The sequence below is a fragment of the Zea mays genome, chromosome 10 (assembly GCF_902167145.1).
Source record: "Zea mays cultivar B73 chromosome 10, Zm-B73-REFERENCE-NAM-5.0, whole genome shotgun sequence".
Lineage (NCBI taxonomy): Eukaryota > Viridiplantae > Streptophyta > Magnoliopsida > Poales > Poaceae > Zea > Zea mays.
The window spans coordinates 97,571,344-97,588,150 of record NC_050105.1 but is presented as its reverse complement, the minus strand read 5'-3'; positions in this window follow the sequence as shown (position 1 = coordinate 97,588,150).

Sequence of the window (16,807 nt, the reverse complement as noted above, 5' to 3'; positions counted from 1 at the left end):
CCAGAGGGCCCACAAGTCAGAGCTCCAACGGTCGAACCCCAACGGCTCGCTGACGTGGCTGGCGCACCGGACTATCTGGTGCGCCATGCGACAGCAGCCTTTCAACATCCATATTTTGGTGGTTGGGGCTATAAATACCCCAACCACACCACATTCAATGGCATCCAAGTTTCTACACTTCTACACCTTACAAGAGCTATAGCATTCAATACAATACACACCAAAGAGATCAAATCCTCTTCCAACTCCACACAAAGCTTTAGTGATTAGAGAGAGAGATTTGTTGTGTTCATTTGAGCTATTGCGCTTGGATTGCTTCTTTTCTTTCTCATTCTTTTGTGATCAAACTCAATTATAACCGAGGCAAGAGACATCAATCGTGTGGTGGTCCTTGCGGGGACTTTGTATCCCGTTTGATTGAGAAGAGAAGCTCACTCGGTCTAGGTGACCGTTTGAGAGAGGGAAAGGGTTGAAAGAGACCCGGTCTTTGTGACCACCTCAACGGGGAGTAGGTTTGCAAGAACCGAACCTCGGTAAAACAAATCATTGTGTCTCGCTCTTTATTCGCTCACGGTTTGTTTTGCACCCTCTCTCTCTCAGACTCATTTATATTTCTAACGCTAACCCGGCTTGAAGTTATGCTTAAGTTTATAAATTTCAGATTCGCCCTATTCACCCCCCTCTAGACGACTTTCAATTGGTATCAGAACCCGATACTTCATTAGAGCCTAACCGCTCGAAGTGATGTCGGGAGATCACGCCAAGAAGGAGATGGTGACTGGCGAGAAGCCCGCTACAAGCCACGGGAAAGCTCCATCGGGAGAGTCCCGCAACAAGGGGAAGGAAAAGGAATCCCCTTCACACAAGTCGCGTCGGAGCGGCGACAAGAAGAAGATGAGGAAGGTGGTATACTACGAGACCGACTCCTCATCACCATCCACCTCCGGCTACGACACGTCGTCCGTAACTTACAAGCGCCATGAGTGCAAGAAGTTTAGTAAGATCCCCCTACGCTATCCTCGCATTCCTAAACATACGCCATTACTTTCCGTCCCATTGGGCAAACCACCAACGTTTGATGGTGAAGATTATGCTAGGTGGAGTGATATGATGCGATATCGCATAACCTCACTCCACAAAAGTATATGGGATGTTGTTGAGTTTGGTGTACAGGTACCGTCCGTAGGGGATGAAGATTATGATGAGGACGAAGTGGCCCAAATCGTGCACTTCAACTCCCAAGTCACCACTATACTCCTCACCTCTCTAAGTCGAGAGGAGTATAACAAGGTGCAAGGATTGAAGAGCGCCAAGGAGATTTGGGACGTGCTCAAGACCGTGCACGAAGGAGACGAGGTGACCAAAATCACCAAGCGGGAGACGATCGAGGGGGAACTCGGTCGCTTTCGGCTTCACCAAGGCGAGGAGCCACAAGAAATGTACAACCGGTTCAAGACCTTGGTGAACCAAGTGCGCAACCTCGGGAGTAAGAAATGGGATGACCATGAGATGGTTAAGGTTATTCTTAGATCACTTGTTTTCCTTAACCCTACACAAGTTCAATTAATTCGTGGTAATCCTAGATATACACTAATGTCTCCCGAGGAAGTAATAGGTAATTTTGTGAGCTTTGAATTAATGATCAAAGGCTCAAAGAAAATCATCGAACTAGATGGACCCTCCACGCCCGAAGCACAACCGGTCGCATTCAAGGCGACGGAGGAAAGGAAGGAGGAGTCTACATCAAGTAGACAACCCTCGACGCCTCTAAGCTCGACAATGAGGAGATGGCGCTCATCATCAAGAGCTTCCGTCAAATCCTCAAGCAAAGGAGGGGGAAAGATTACAAGCCCCGCTCCAAGAAAGTTTGCTACAAGTGTGGTTAGCTCGGTCACTTTATAGCAAAATGTCCATTATCAAGTGACAGTGACAGGGGCGACGACAAGAAGGGAAAGAGGAGAGAAAAGAAGAGGTACTACAAGAAGAAGGGCGGTGATGCCCATGTGTGCCGCGAGTGGGACTCTGACGAGAGTTCCTCCGACGAGGACGTCGCCAACATCGCCGTCACCAAGGGACTCCTCTTCCCCAACGTCGGCCACAAGTGCCTCATGGCAAAGGACGGCAAATGGAAGAAGGTAAAATCAAGATCCTCCACTAAATATGCTTCCTCTAGTGATGAAGATAATTCTAGTGAAAATGAGGAGGGTAACTTGCGGATCCTTTTTGCCAACCTAAACATGTAACAAAAGGAAAAATTAAATGAATTAATTAGTGTTATTCATGAGAAGGATGAACTCTTGGACACTCAAGAGGACTTCTTAATTAAGGAAAATAAGAAGCATGTTAAGGTTAAAAATTCTTACGCTCTAGAAATGGAAAAATGTGAAAAACTATCTAGTGAGCTAAGCACTTGCCATAATACTATTGTCAACCTTAGAAATGAAAATGCTAGTTTAATTGCTAAGGTTGATTCAAATGCTTGTGATGTTTCAATTCCCAATCTTGAAAGGGAAATGTGCCCTTGGGCCATTTCTAAGTATTTTGGTGATTGAGTGCCAACACAAGTGCTTAAATGTGAATCTATGCCCATGGATGAACAAAGTGCAAATCACAAGTAAAGGTATGTTTCTAAGCCTTAGTACATTGGTTTTGTGTACTAATATATTTGTCTAAGTGTTAGCAACAGAGAGAAGAAGAAAAGGAGAATGTTGGCTGTGTACAGCCAACAGGCTGTTTCGGTCTGGGGCACCGGACTGTCCGGTGGTGCACCGGACAGTGTCCGGTGCGCCAGGCTGCCTCGACCTGAAGACGCCGCTCTCGGGAATTTGCCGATGGCGTACGGCTAAAATTCACCGGACTGTCCGGTGAGCCAACGGTCGGCCGAGCCAACGGTCGGCCACGGAATCTGCGCGCGACACGTGGTCTGGCCAACGGTCGGAAGGAGGCACCGGACTGTCCGGTGTGCACCGGACTGTCCGGTGCACCAGATCTGCAACGGTCGGCAACGGTCAGCTGCGCCGTTTAAGGAAAGAAATCGGGCACCGGACAGTGTCCGGTGTGCACCGGACTGTCCGGTGCACCCGACGACAGAAGGCAAGGATGGCCTTCCAGATTTGCTCTCAACGGCTCCTAGCTGCCTTGGGGCTATAAAAGGGACCCCTAGGCGGATGGAGAAGATATCCAAGCAACTTTAGAGCATTCTTGATCATCCACACTCAGTCTTTGCGCATTCGTTTGTCATTCTCAGTGATTCGAGCTTCGTTCTAGTGTGAACTTTGAGATAGTCTTTTGAGCTCGTTTCTTGGCCGTGTGTGTGCGCATTTTTGCTGTGGATCTGTGTGTCTTGCTTCCCTCCCTTACTCCGTGCTTCTTTGTGAAATTCAATTGTAAGGGCAAGAGACTCCAAGTTGTGGAGATTCCTCGCAAACGGGAAAAGATCAAAGTAAAGAAGAACACCGTGGTATTCAAGTTGATCATTGGATCACTTGAGAGGAGTTGAGTGCAACTCTCGTCCGTTGGGACGCCACAACGTGGAGTAGGCAAGTTTTGTACTTGGCCGAACCACGGGATAACCACCGTGTCATCTCTGTGATTGATTTCTTGTGGTTATTGTGTTTTGACTCCTCTCTAGCCACTTGGCAGTCATTGTGCTAACGATTAACCAAGTTTTTGTGGCTATAAGTTTAAGTTTTATAGGATCACCTATTCACCCCCCCTCTAGGTGCTCTCAATTGGTATCAGAGTCGTTCTCTTCAAGAAAGGGACTAACCGCCCGAAGAGATGGATCCTAAGGGGAAGGGAATCGTGATCAACGATAAGGAGAAGGAGTCCTTCGTCAACGAGCCCAAAGATGACAAGCCTACCGACTCCGGCTCGGGCCATAGACGGAAGGAAGGGAAAAAGAAGAAGACAAGGCGCATCAAGGAGATCGTCTACTACGACAGCGACGAATCCTCTTCTTCCCAAAGGGACGACGACAACGACTACAGGAAGACGGTCAATTTGAACTTTTCATTTGATTATTCTCGTATTCCACATAGTTCGAATTCGCATTTGCTTTCCATTCCTCTTGGCAAACCTCCACACTTCGATGGGGAGGACTACGGATTTTGGAGTCACAAAATGCGTAGTCACTTATTCTCTCTTCATCCAAGCATATGGGAGATTGTAGAGAATGGAATGAAATTTGATAGCTCGGATAGTCCTATGCTTATAAATGAACAAATCCATAGAAATGCACAAGCTACTACTGTTCTTTTAGCATCTTTGTGCAGGGAAGAATACAATAAGGTGAGCGGCTTGGACAATGCCAAGCAGATATGGGACACCCTCAAGATCTCTCACGAGGGCAACGACGTCACCATGCTCACCAAGATGGAGTTGGTGGAGGGCGAACTTGGAAGATTCGCTATGATAAGGGGGGAGGAGCCAACCCAAACATACAACTGGCTCAAAACCCTTGTCAACAAGATAAGGAGCTATGGAAGCACGCGATGGACGGACCACGACGTCGTCCGCCTAATGCTAAGGTCCTTTACCGTTCTTGATCCTCATTTGGTGAATAATATTCGTGAGAATCCCAGGTACACCAAAATGTCGCCCGAAGAAGTTCTTGGGAAGTTCGTAAGCGGGCGAATGATGATTAAGGAGGCAAGATACGTGGACGACGCGTTGAACGGTCCTATTCATGAGCCTCAACCCATTGCTCTCAAGGCAGCAAGGAGCAAGGAGGCGCTACCAAGCAAGGTGGCGCAAGTTGAGGCGGCCGGGCTAAATAATGAGGAGATGGCCCTCATCATTAAGCGCTTCAAGACGGCGCTTAAAGGTCGCAAGGGACAGCCAAACAAGACCAAGACAAAGGAGAAGCGCTCATGCTTCAAATATGGTAAGATTGGTCATTTCATTGCTAACTGTCCCGATAATGAAAGTGACCAGGAAAAAGGGGACAAGAGGGAAAAGAAGAAGCGTTACAAGAAGGCCAAGGGCGAGGCACATATCGGAAAGGAGTGGGATTCGGATTGCTCCTCCTCCGACTCCGACAATGAAGGACTCGCCGCCACTGCCTTCAACAAGTCATCTCTCTTCCCCAACGAGCGTCACACATGCCTGATGGCAAGAGAGAAGAAGGTGAGTACTCGAGACTCCACTTATGCTTCCTCTAGTGATAATGAGTCTAGTGATGATGATGACATAGACTATTCATGCTTATTCAAGGGCTTAGATAGATCTAAAATAGATAAGATAAATGAACTCATTGATGCATTGAATGAGAAAGATAAACTCTTAGAGAAACAAGAGGATTTATTGTATGAAGAGCATGATAAATTTGTAGAAGCTCAAAAATCCTATGCTTTAGAAGTTAAAAGAAATGAAATGCTTTCTTTTGAACTATCCACTTGTCATGAAACCATTTCTACCTTAAAAGGTGTTAACAATGATTTAAATGCTAAACTAGTAGAAGCAAATAAATCCAACTCTTGTGTTCAACATGTTGAAATTTGCACTAGGTGTAAAGATGTAGATATTAAGGCTTGTAGTGAACACTTAGTTTCTATTTCAAAATTGAATGATGAATTAGCTAGTCTTAATGCCCAACTTAAGACTAGCAAAAGTGAATTTGAAAAACTAAAATTTGCAAGGGATGCCTACACGATCGGTAGACACCCCTCAATTAAGGATAGACTTGGCTTCAAGAGAGAAGCCAAGAACTTAACAAGCCATAAGGCTCCCATTCCCGCCAAGGAGAAAGGGAAGGCCCCTATGGCTAGTAGTGTGCAAAAGAACCATGCCTTTTTGTATCATGATAGGAGACAAACTAGAAATGCTTATAGGAGTTATAATGCTTATGATGATTTTGACTCTCATGCCATGTTCGCTTCTAGTTCTTCCTATATGCATGGTAGAAATATGTCTAGGAAAAATGCTATTGGTCATATGCCTAGAAAGAATATTATTCATGCTCCTAGGAAAGTAGTGAATGAACCTTCTACAATTTATTGTGCTTTAAATGCTTCCTTTGCTATTTGTAGAAAGGATAAGAAAATAGTTGCAAGGAAGTTAGGGGCAAAATGCAAAGGAGACAAAACTTGCATTTGGGTCCCTAAGAATATTTGTGCTAACCTTGTGGGACCCAACATAAGTTGGGTACCTAAAACCCAAGCCTAAATTTGCCTTGCAGGTTTATGCATCCGGGGGTTCAAGCTGGATTATCGACAGCGGATGCACAAACCATATGACGGGGGAGAAGAAGATGTTCACCTCCTACGTCAAGAATAAGGATTCCCAAGATTCAATTATATTCGGTGATGGGAATCAAGGCAAGGTAAAAGGGTTAGGTAAAATTGCAATTTCTAATGAGCATTCTATCTCTAATGTGTTTTTAGTAGAGTCTCTAGGATATAATTTGCTATCGGTTAGTCAATTATGCAATATGGGATATAACTGTCTATTTACAAATGTAGATGTGTCTGTCTTTAGAAGAAGTGATGGTTCACTAGCATTTAAGGGTGTATTAGACGGCAAACTTTATTTAGTTGATTTTGCAAAAGAAGAAGCCGGTCTAGATGCATGCTTAATAGCTAAGACTAGCATGGGCTGGCTGTGGCATCGCCGCTTAGCACATGTGGGGATGAAGAACCTTCACAAGCTTCTAAAGGGAGAACATGTGATAGGTTTGACTAACGTGCAATTCGAAAAAGATAGACCTTGTGCAGCTTGTCAAGCAGGTAAACAAGTGGGAGGAGCACATCACAGCAAGAATGTGATGACCACTTCAAGACCTCTGGAGCTGCTGCATATGGACCTCTTCGGACCCGTCGCCTATCTGAGCATAGGAGGAAGTAAGTATGGTCTAGTTATTGTTGATGACTTTTCCCGCTTCACTTGGGTGTTCTTTTTGCAGGATAAGTCTGAAACCCAAGGGACCCTCAAGCGCTTCCTCAGGAGAGATCAAAATGAGTTTGAGCTCAAGGTGAAGAAGATTAGGAGCGACAACGGGTCCGAGTTCAAGAACCTTCAAGTGGAGGAGTTCCTTGAAGAGGAAGGGATCAAGCATGAGTTCTCCGCTCCCTACACACCACAACAAAATGGTGTGGTAGAGAGGAAGAACAGGACGCTCATCGACATGGCGAGGACGATGCTAGGAGAGTTCAAGATCCCCGAGTGCTTTTGGACGGAAGCCGTGAACACGGCTTGCCACGCCATCAACAGGGTCTACCTTCACCGCCTCCTCAAGAAGACGTCGTATGAGCTACTAACCGGTAACAAACCCAATGTATCTTACTTTCGTGTATTTGGGAGCAAGTGCTACATTCTAGTGAAGAAGGGTAGAAATTCTAAGTTTGCTCCCAAAGCTGTAGAAGGGTTTTTGTTAGGTTATGACTCAAATACAAAGGCGTATAGAGTCTTCAACAAATCATCGGGTTTGGTTGAAGTCTCTAGCGACGTTGTATTTGATGAGACTAATGGCTCTCCAAGAGAGCAAGTTTTTGATTGTGATGATGTAGATGAAGAAGATGTTCCGACGGCCGCTATACGAACCATGGCGATTGGAGAAGTTCGGCCACAGGAACAAGATGAACGAGATCAACCTTATTCCTCAACTATGGTGCATCCCCCAACTGAAGACGATGAACAGGTTCCTCAACAGGAGGCGTGTGATCAAGGGGGAGCACAAGATGATCATGTGATGGAGGAAGAAGCGCAACTGGCACCTCCAACCCAAGTTCGAGCGATGATTCAAAGGGATCATCCCGTCGACCAAATTCTGGGTGACATTAGCAAGGGAGTAACTACTCGGTCTCGATTAGTTAATTTTTGTGAACATTACTCCTTTGTCTCTTCTATTGAGCCTTTCAGGGTAGAGGAGGCCTTGCTAGATCCGGACTGGGTGTTGGCCATGCAGGAGGAGCTCAACAACTTCAAGAGGAATGAAGTTTGGACACTGGTGCCTCATCCGAAGCAAAATGTTGTGGGAACCAAATGGGTGTTCCGCAACAAACAGGACGAGCACGGGGTGGTGACGAGAAACAAGGCTCGACTTGTGGCAAAAGGTTATGCCCAAGTCGCAGGTTTGGACTTTGAGGAGACTTTTGCTCCTGTGGCTAGGCTAGAGTCCATTCGTATCTTGCTAGCATATGCCGCTCACCATTCTTTCAGGTTGTTCCAAATGGATGTGAAGAGCGCTTTCCTCAACGGGCCAATAAAGGAGGAGGTGTACATAGAGCAACCCCCTGGCTTCGAGGATGAACGGTACCCCGACTATGTGTGTAAGCTCTCTAAGGCGCTCTATGGACTTAAGCAAGCCCCAAGAGCATGGTATGAATGCCTTAGAGACTTTCTAATTGTTAATGCTTTCAAGGTTGGGAAAGCCGATCCAACTCTTTTTACAAAGACATGTGATGGTGATTTGTTTGTGTGCCAAATTTATGTCGATGACATAATATTTGGTTCTACTAACCAAAAGTCTTGTGAAGAGTTTAGCAGGGTGATGACGCAGAAATTCGAGATGTCGATGATGGGCGAGTTGAACTACTTCCTTGGGTTCCAAGTGAAGCAACTCAAGGACGGCACCTTCATCTCCCAAACGAAGTACACACAAGATCTACTAAAGCGGTTTGGGATGAAGGACGCCAAGCCCGCAAAGACTCCGATGGGAACCGATGGACACACCGACCTCAACAAAGGAGGTAAGTCTGTTGATCAAAAAGCATACCGGTCAATGATAGGGTCATTACTTACTTATGTGCTAGTCGACCGGATATTATGCTTAGCGTATGCATGTGTGCTAGATTTCAATCTGATCCTAAGGAGTGTCACTTAGTGGCGGTGAAGCGAATCCTTAGATATTTAGGTGCTACGCCTTGCTTCGGGCTCTGGTATCCAAAGGGGTCTACCTTTGACTTGGTTGGATACTCAGATTCCGACTATGCTGGATGTAAGGTCGATAGGAAGAGTACATCGGGGACGTGCCAATTCTTAGGAAGGTCCCTAGTGTCGTGGAACTCTAAGAAACAAACTTCCGTTGCCCTATCCACCGATGAGGCCGAGTATGTTGCCGCAGGACAGTGTTGCGCGCAACTACTTTGGATGAGGCAAACCCTCAGGGACTTTGGCTACAATCTGAGCAAAGTCCCACTCCTATGTGATAATGAGAGTGCTATCCGCATGGCGGAAAATCCTGTTGAGCACAGCCGCACAAAGCACATAGACATCCGGCATCACTTTTTGAGAGACCACCAGCAAAAGGGAGATATCGAAGTGTTTCATGTTAGCACCGAGAACCAGCTAGCCGATATCTTTACCAAGCCTCTAGATGAGAAGACCTTTTGCAGGCTGCGTAGTGAGCTAAATGTCTTAGATTCGCGAAACTTGGATTGAATTGTAGCATACATGTGTTTATGCCTTTGATCATGTTCATTCTGCATTTTGTTGCTTATTGTGGTGCTCAAGTTGTACAAACACTCCCTGGACCTCACAAGTCCGTTGCAAAGTGATGCACATGTTTAGGGGGAGATGTGTTACAACTTGACCCTTTGAGACTAACCATATGCTTGAGTTTGCTTAATTTAGTCTCGAAGGAGAATTGAAAGGGAAAAGGTGGACTTGGACCATGAAAGACTTCCACTGCACTCCGATGAGAGGGTAACTTATTCCAAGTCCATCTCATGAACTCTTATTGCCATTTGCTCTTAATTGAAGATTTTGGTGAGGCAATGGGGTTGAAAGGGCCAAAGTTGATTCCGTTTTGGTGCTTGATGCCAAAGGGGGAGAAAATAAAGGCCAAAGCAATAAATGGATCAGCTACCACTTGAGAGATTTTGAAAATAGTAGAATAGAGCTTTTGGTTTGTTCAAAACTCTTGCATTGTCTCTTTCGTCAAAAGTTGGCTTCTTGTGGGGAGAAGTATTGATTATGGGAAATAGGGGGAGTTTTTGAAATCTTTGATCAATCTCTTTTGGAATGACTCTCTTTATGCTTCAACATGTGTGTTTGACTTAGAGATAGAGATTTGAGTTTGATTTGCAAAAACAAACCAAGTGGTGGCAAAGGATGATCCATATATGCCAAAAATGAATCAAAATAGATTTGAGTTCTATTTGAAGTGATTCTGCACTTGTTCTAGTTGCTTTATGTTGTGTTGGCATAAATCACCAAAAAGGGGGAGATTGAAAGGGAAATGTGCCCTTGGGCCATTTCTAAGTATTTTGGTGATTGAGTGCCAACACAAGTGCTTAAATGTGAATCTATGCCCATGGATGAACAAAGTGCAAATCACAAGTAAAGGTATGTTTCTAAGCCTTAGTACATTGGTTTTGTGTACTAATATATTTGTCTAAGTGTTAGCAACAGAGAGAAGAAGAAAAGGAGAATGTTGGCTGTGTACAGCCAACAGGCTGTTTCGGTCTGGGGCATCGGACTGTCCGGTGCGCCAGGCTGCCTCGACCTGAAGACGCCGCTCTCGGGAATTTGCCGACGGCGTACGGCTAAAATTCACCGGACTGTCCGGTGAGCCAACGGTCGGCCGAGCCAACGGTCGGCCACGGAATCTGCGCGCGACACGTGGTCTGGCCAACGGTCGGAAGGAGGCACCGGACTGTCCGGTGTGCACCGGACTGTCCGGTGCACCAGATCTGCAACGGTCGGCAACGGTCAGCTGCGCCGTTTAAGGAAAGAAATCGGGCACCGGACAGTGTCCGGTGTGCACCGGACTGTCCGGTGCACCCGACGACAGAAGGCAAGGATGGCCTTCCAGATTTGCTCTCAACGGCTCCTAGCTGCCTTGGGGCTATAAAAGGGACCCCTAGGCGCATGGAGAAGATATCCAAGCAACCTTAGAGCATTCTTTATCATCCACACTCAGTCTTTGCGCATTCGTTTGTCATTCTCAGTGATTCGAGCTCCGTTCTAGTGTGAACTTTGAGATAGTCTTTTGAGCTCGTTTCTTGGCCGTGTGTGTGCGCATTTTTGCTGTGGATCTGTGTGTGTTGCTTCCCTCCCTTACTCCGTGCTTCTTTGTGAAATTCAATTGTAAGGGCAAGAGACTCCAAGTTGTGGAGATTCCTCGCAAACGGGAAAAGATCGAAGTAAAGAAGAACACCGTGGTATTCAAGTTGATCATTGGATCACTTGAGAGGAGTTGAGTGCAACTCTCGTCCGTTGGGACGCCACAACGTGGAGTAGGCAAGTTTTGTACTTGGCCAAACCACGGGATAACCACCGTGTCATCTCTGTGATTGATTTCTTGTGGTTATTGTGTTTTGACTCCTCTCTAGCCACTTGGCAGTCATTGTGCTAACGATTAACCAAGTTTTTGTGGCTATAAGTTTAAGTTTTACAGGATCACCTATTCACCCCCCTCTAGGTGCTCTCAAATCTTAGAGATGATAATGTTAATTTACTTGCTAAGATTGAAGAATTAAACGTCTCTCTTGCTAGCCTTAGAAATGATAATGAAAAATTAATTGCTAAGGCTAAAGAATTAGATGTTTGCAATGCTACAATTTCCGATCTTAGAGATAACAATGATATTTTATGTGCTAAGATTGTTGAACTTAATTCTTGCAAACCCTCTACATCTACCATTGAGCATGTCACTATTTGCACTAGATGTAGAGATATTAACATTGATGTTATTCATGATCATATGACTTTAATTAAACAACAAAATGATCATATAGCAAAATTAGATGCTAAAATTGTCGAGCATGACTTAGAAAATGAAAAATTTAAATTTGCTAGAAGCATGCTCTATAGTGGAAGACGCCCTGGCATCAAGGATGGCATTGGCTTCCAAAGGGGAGACAATGTCAAAATTAATGCCCCTCCTAAAAGATTGTCAAACTTTGTTAAGGGCAAGGCTCCCATGCCTCAGAATAATGATGGTTACATTTTGTACCCTGCCGGTTATACCAAGAGCAAAATTAGGAGAATTCATTCTAGGAAGTCTCACTCAGGCTCTAATCATGCTTTTGTGTATAAGGGTGAGACATCTAGCTCTAGACAATCAACTCGTGCTAAATTGTCTAACGGGGCGTTTGGATCCCTTCATTTTAAAGGAATTGGAATTCACTCAATAAAGTAACTTATTTAGTTTGGAATTTGGCATTCCACCACTTTCCAAAGTTTAGATATAAGCCTATCTCAAATTCATAGGGTGGAGGATAGGAAATGATTTTATGCATGATTAGAATTTGTTTCTAATCTATAACTTACATGACACTCTTCGTTCTACTCCTCTATAGTTAAAATGTAGCACATAAATATCTAGGACATCTTGCTAATAATAGTATACAAATATATTTTGTATAAAAGTGAATTAGCTTAATTGATATATGACTAAATTACTATTATTAGAATGGAATTCAATTCCAGTTGTCCAAACGGGGCGTAAGAAGAAAACTCCTAGTGCATCAAATGATTCCAACTTTTCATTTAAAACTTTTGATGCATCTTATGTTTTGACTAACAAATCGGGCAAGGTAGTTGTCAAGTTTGTTGGGGGCAAACACAAGGGATCAAAGACTTGTGTTTGGGTACCCAAAGTTCTTGTATGTAATGCCAAAGGACCCAAACTGTTTGGGTACCTAAAACCAAGAACTAAACTTGTTTTGTAGGTTTATGCATCCGGGGGCTCAAGTTGGATCATTGATAGCGGTGTGAATCATCTAGGCCCCTTTGGTAATGTTTTGGTAATTAATGACAACTGCTTGTGGACTAACGATTCTTGAAGAAATAAGAATGCAGGGTTGGACCACATAGAACAGGAAATGTTGAAGAATCATACGCATTGGTTGTGGATCAGATGAAGGGAAAGGTATAATATAGGTTTCACTTTTGCCGGTCTTGAGGAGTTTAGAGAAGATACCTGACCGGATTAGTAGGCTAGATAGTCGTACTATTAAGAGGGGTCAGATCTGTGTAAAACTTAGTGCCTCATAGAGCATCAAGTAGTTGCATTTGCATGAGGACTAACAGCGCTTCTCATTTCGTGAGTTAAAAGTTCATTCAAAAGCATGTTTAAAAATTGCGAAGTCATGGTCGCGCGGACTGTCCGGCCCTTGGGGGCGGACCGTCCGCGATCCTCCAGAGGGGTCCGAAGTCTGACCATTTGTGTGGACACTTTGTTCTATTGCACTACGGACCGTCCGGGCCTTAGGGCCGGACCGTCCGCAGTCATGACCAGAGAAGGGTGGCTTCGGGCCAGTCCCTGAATTATAGGCGGACGGTCCGCCTGTGAGGGGCGGATGGTCCGCAAGTGTCAAACTCGTTTTTGGACAGGGACTGTGTGTTTTTATAGATTTGTACTACGGACTGTCCGGGGGACCACTCCGGACAGTACTGTCTCAAGTCGCGGACCGTCCGGGATTTATAGCCGGACGGTCCGCGTGTGTTAACCTCTTTTGATCCGAGACTCGGGTGTTTCATTCTGCCAGGTCGCGGACGGTCCGGCCTTGAAGGGCGGACTGTCCGGACCCACCTTTTGAGTCAGCTCTGACATGTTTCAAACGGTCATTATAGCCGTTATTTGTACGGCGGACCGTCCGGCCCTAGGGCGCGGACGGTCCGCGTGTGCGCAGAACTGCCCCCTTTTGCACATAACGGTTGGTTTTTGATGGGGGACTATAAATAGAAGGGTAGCTCGTGTGAGAGACCTCTCTTGGCCATTCCTTGCACACATTGAGCTCATTTGTGATCCTCCAACTCACTCTCTCACACTCTTTGCTTGAGATTGCATTCTAGTGAGAGATTGAGGGTTCCTAGTGCATTTGCATCATTTGGTGATTCTTGAGGCACTAGGTGGTACACCGAGCAAGCGTCGTTGGCTTGTTACTCTTGGAGGTTGCCGCCTCCTAGACGGCTCGGGTGATTGTCTCCGTCGAGCTCTCCAAGAAGATTGTGGAGAAGCCGCGGTGTGGATTGTGAGGGGTTCGCGCCTACCTCGCCGGAGCGGCAAAGGTGACATTAGTGGAATCGAGGTATTGAGTGATTTCTTGTCCACTTGGCTCAAAGATCAAGTCGTGTCTTGATAGAGGAGCAAGTGAGAGCTTGAAGTCCACCTCAACGTGGATTAGGGGTGATCGGCAAATCACCGATACCACGGGATAAATTTCGGTGTCTATTCCTTCTAGCATTACTTATTGCCTTGCAATTGATTAGTGATTTGCTTATTGTTCTTCAAGTATTCAATCTCCGTAGTTGTTTTTCATACATTGTTTACTTATTGACACTAGATAATTTATTCCTCTTGTTGTATTGATTAAATTTATTTAGTATTGTTGATTTTAGTCAAAACCGTCTATTCACCCCCCCTCTAGCCGGTGTCCTAGATCCTACAAGTGGTATCAAAGCCGAGGACTCCATTGTTTGTGGATCTAATCATCCCGGAGTGGGACAAAATGGCTAGTAACAACAATGTGCACATTGGGAAGCCACCGCACTTTGATGGAAACAATTATGATTATTGGAAAATAAGAATGTCAATGCATCTTAGAGCAATGGGTGGAAAAATTTGGCCAATTGTTAGGGATGGATTTGTTGTATTGAAGGAAGATGAACCATCCGTTAGTGATAATGAGAATATCCTCACAAATGATCAAGCCATGAATGTCTTTTATGATGCTCTTGATATAAATGAGTTCAATCGTATCAAGAATCTCATAACCGCTCATGAGATTTGGATAAAACTAATGGAAATTCATGAAAGAACTACAATTGTGAAGAGTGCCAAACTATATGTGTGCAAAGGGAAGTTTGAGCAATTTATTATGAAAGAAGATGAGAGTGTATCCGATATGTTCAATCGGTTGAATGAGATAGTAAATGAACTCAAAGGACTTGGTTTTAATGTACCGGATGTGGATTTCACACACAAGTTCCTTAGATCACTTCTGGAGAAATATGAGACTATTGTGACAATGCTAGTAAGGAGTGATCTATCTACAACTTCTCCAACCGAAGTATTGGGAGAAATTCTCACCCAAGATATATTTAAGAAGTCACAAGCTGATGCTTTAAGTTTGGCAAAGAAGGTGAAAAATGAATCTATTGCTCTCAAAGCTAAGGCCTCAAAGGCAATTGAAAAAGAAGATAGCAATGATGAAGAAAATGAAAGTGAGAGTGATGGTGACATGGCTTTATTTGTAAGGAAATTCAATAAATTCATGAAGATGAAAAGAGGTCAACCTAGAAGAGGTCAAACATCTAGAAGAAATGCTTTCAATGATAGAAAATGTTTTGAGTGTGGGGAACCCGGTCACATTGCCATGAATTGCCCAAGCAAGAAGAAGAAGGGCAAAGATGAAAGTGACAAGAAGAAAAAGAAATACTATAACAAGAAGAAAGATGGCAAAGCCTACTTAGTTGAATGAGACTCGGATGATAGCTCGGATGATGATGATGATGACACCTCATCCAAGCTTAATGCCGGAATTGCCATCAAGGAAGCTCCCTCACTCTTCTCATCCCCCCATTGTCTCATGGCAAAGGGAGATGCTAAGGTAAAAATCATCACCGATTTAAATGATATAAAAGATGATGATGATATCGATGATGTTGATGATGATGGCTATTCATATGATGATCTTGTTAGAATGTTAGGTGAGGCCGATGACTACATGCACAAAGAAAAAGAAAAATTTAAGACCTTGAAGGAATTGTATAAAAACCTCCAAGTGTCTTTTGAGGAGCTCAAGACCTCTCACAATGACCTCAAAGAAAATTGTGAGAAGCTTGCGGATGCTCAAAAATCATCTATTGTGCATGAAGTTGAGGTGGTCACTAAGGATGTTGGAGTCACTTGTGACTTACTTGATAGTCTTACAAGTGAACCACTACCTACTAACTCTATTTGTGATAAATGCAAAATTTCTCTCAATAATAACATTGCTCTTGATGAATCAAAAATTATTGTTGAGAATGAAGTGTTAGTAGATAGAATAAATACTCTAACTCATGACCTAGAAAAGGCATATGGTGGTAAGACTAAATTGGATTTCATATTGGGAAGTCAACGATGCTCTCTTAACCGTGAAGGTCTTGGATATGTTCCCAAGAAAGGAAAGAATGCTTTTGTAAAGCAAAAGACATTGTTTGTGAAAGAATGTGACAAAGTGTGTCACAAGTGTCACAAAAAGGGACATGTTAAGAAAAATTGTCTCAAGTTCAAAAATGTATCCTCCACTTGTTTTGAGCATTGTTATGTTCTTTCTCATAATGCAAAAGGTGTTCATGCTAAATTTGTTGGTACTTCAATTGTTGGAAACAAAAAGAAAGCTATTTGGGTACCAAAGACCTTGGTCACTAACATCCAAGGACCCAAGCAAGTTTGGGTACCTAAAAGAGATTGATTTCCTTTTGTAGGTAAACTACAAGGCGGGAGGGAATCATTAGGTGTTGGATAGTGGATGTACTCAACACATGACCGGGGATATGAAGATGTTTACCCAAATGAGTGAGGAAGATTGCTCAAATTATGATAGTATCACATTTGGAGATAATCATAAAGGAAAGGTTAAAGGTTTGGGTAAAATTGCTATCTCAAATGATCATTCTATATCAAATGTGCTATTGGTTGAGTCTTTGAATTTTAATTTACTTTCCGTAGCTCAATTATGTGATTTAGGATTTTGTTGCAATTTCACGGTTGAAGATGTTATTATCTCTAGTGTTGATGGTAGCAATCTTAAGTTTAAAGGTTTTAGACATGAAAATCTTTATCTTGTTGATTTCTCATCTAATGACGCAAAGCTCACAACTTGCCTATTTTCAAAAGCTTCACTAGGTTGGTTATGGCATAGAAGACTTGGTC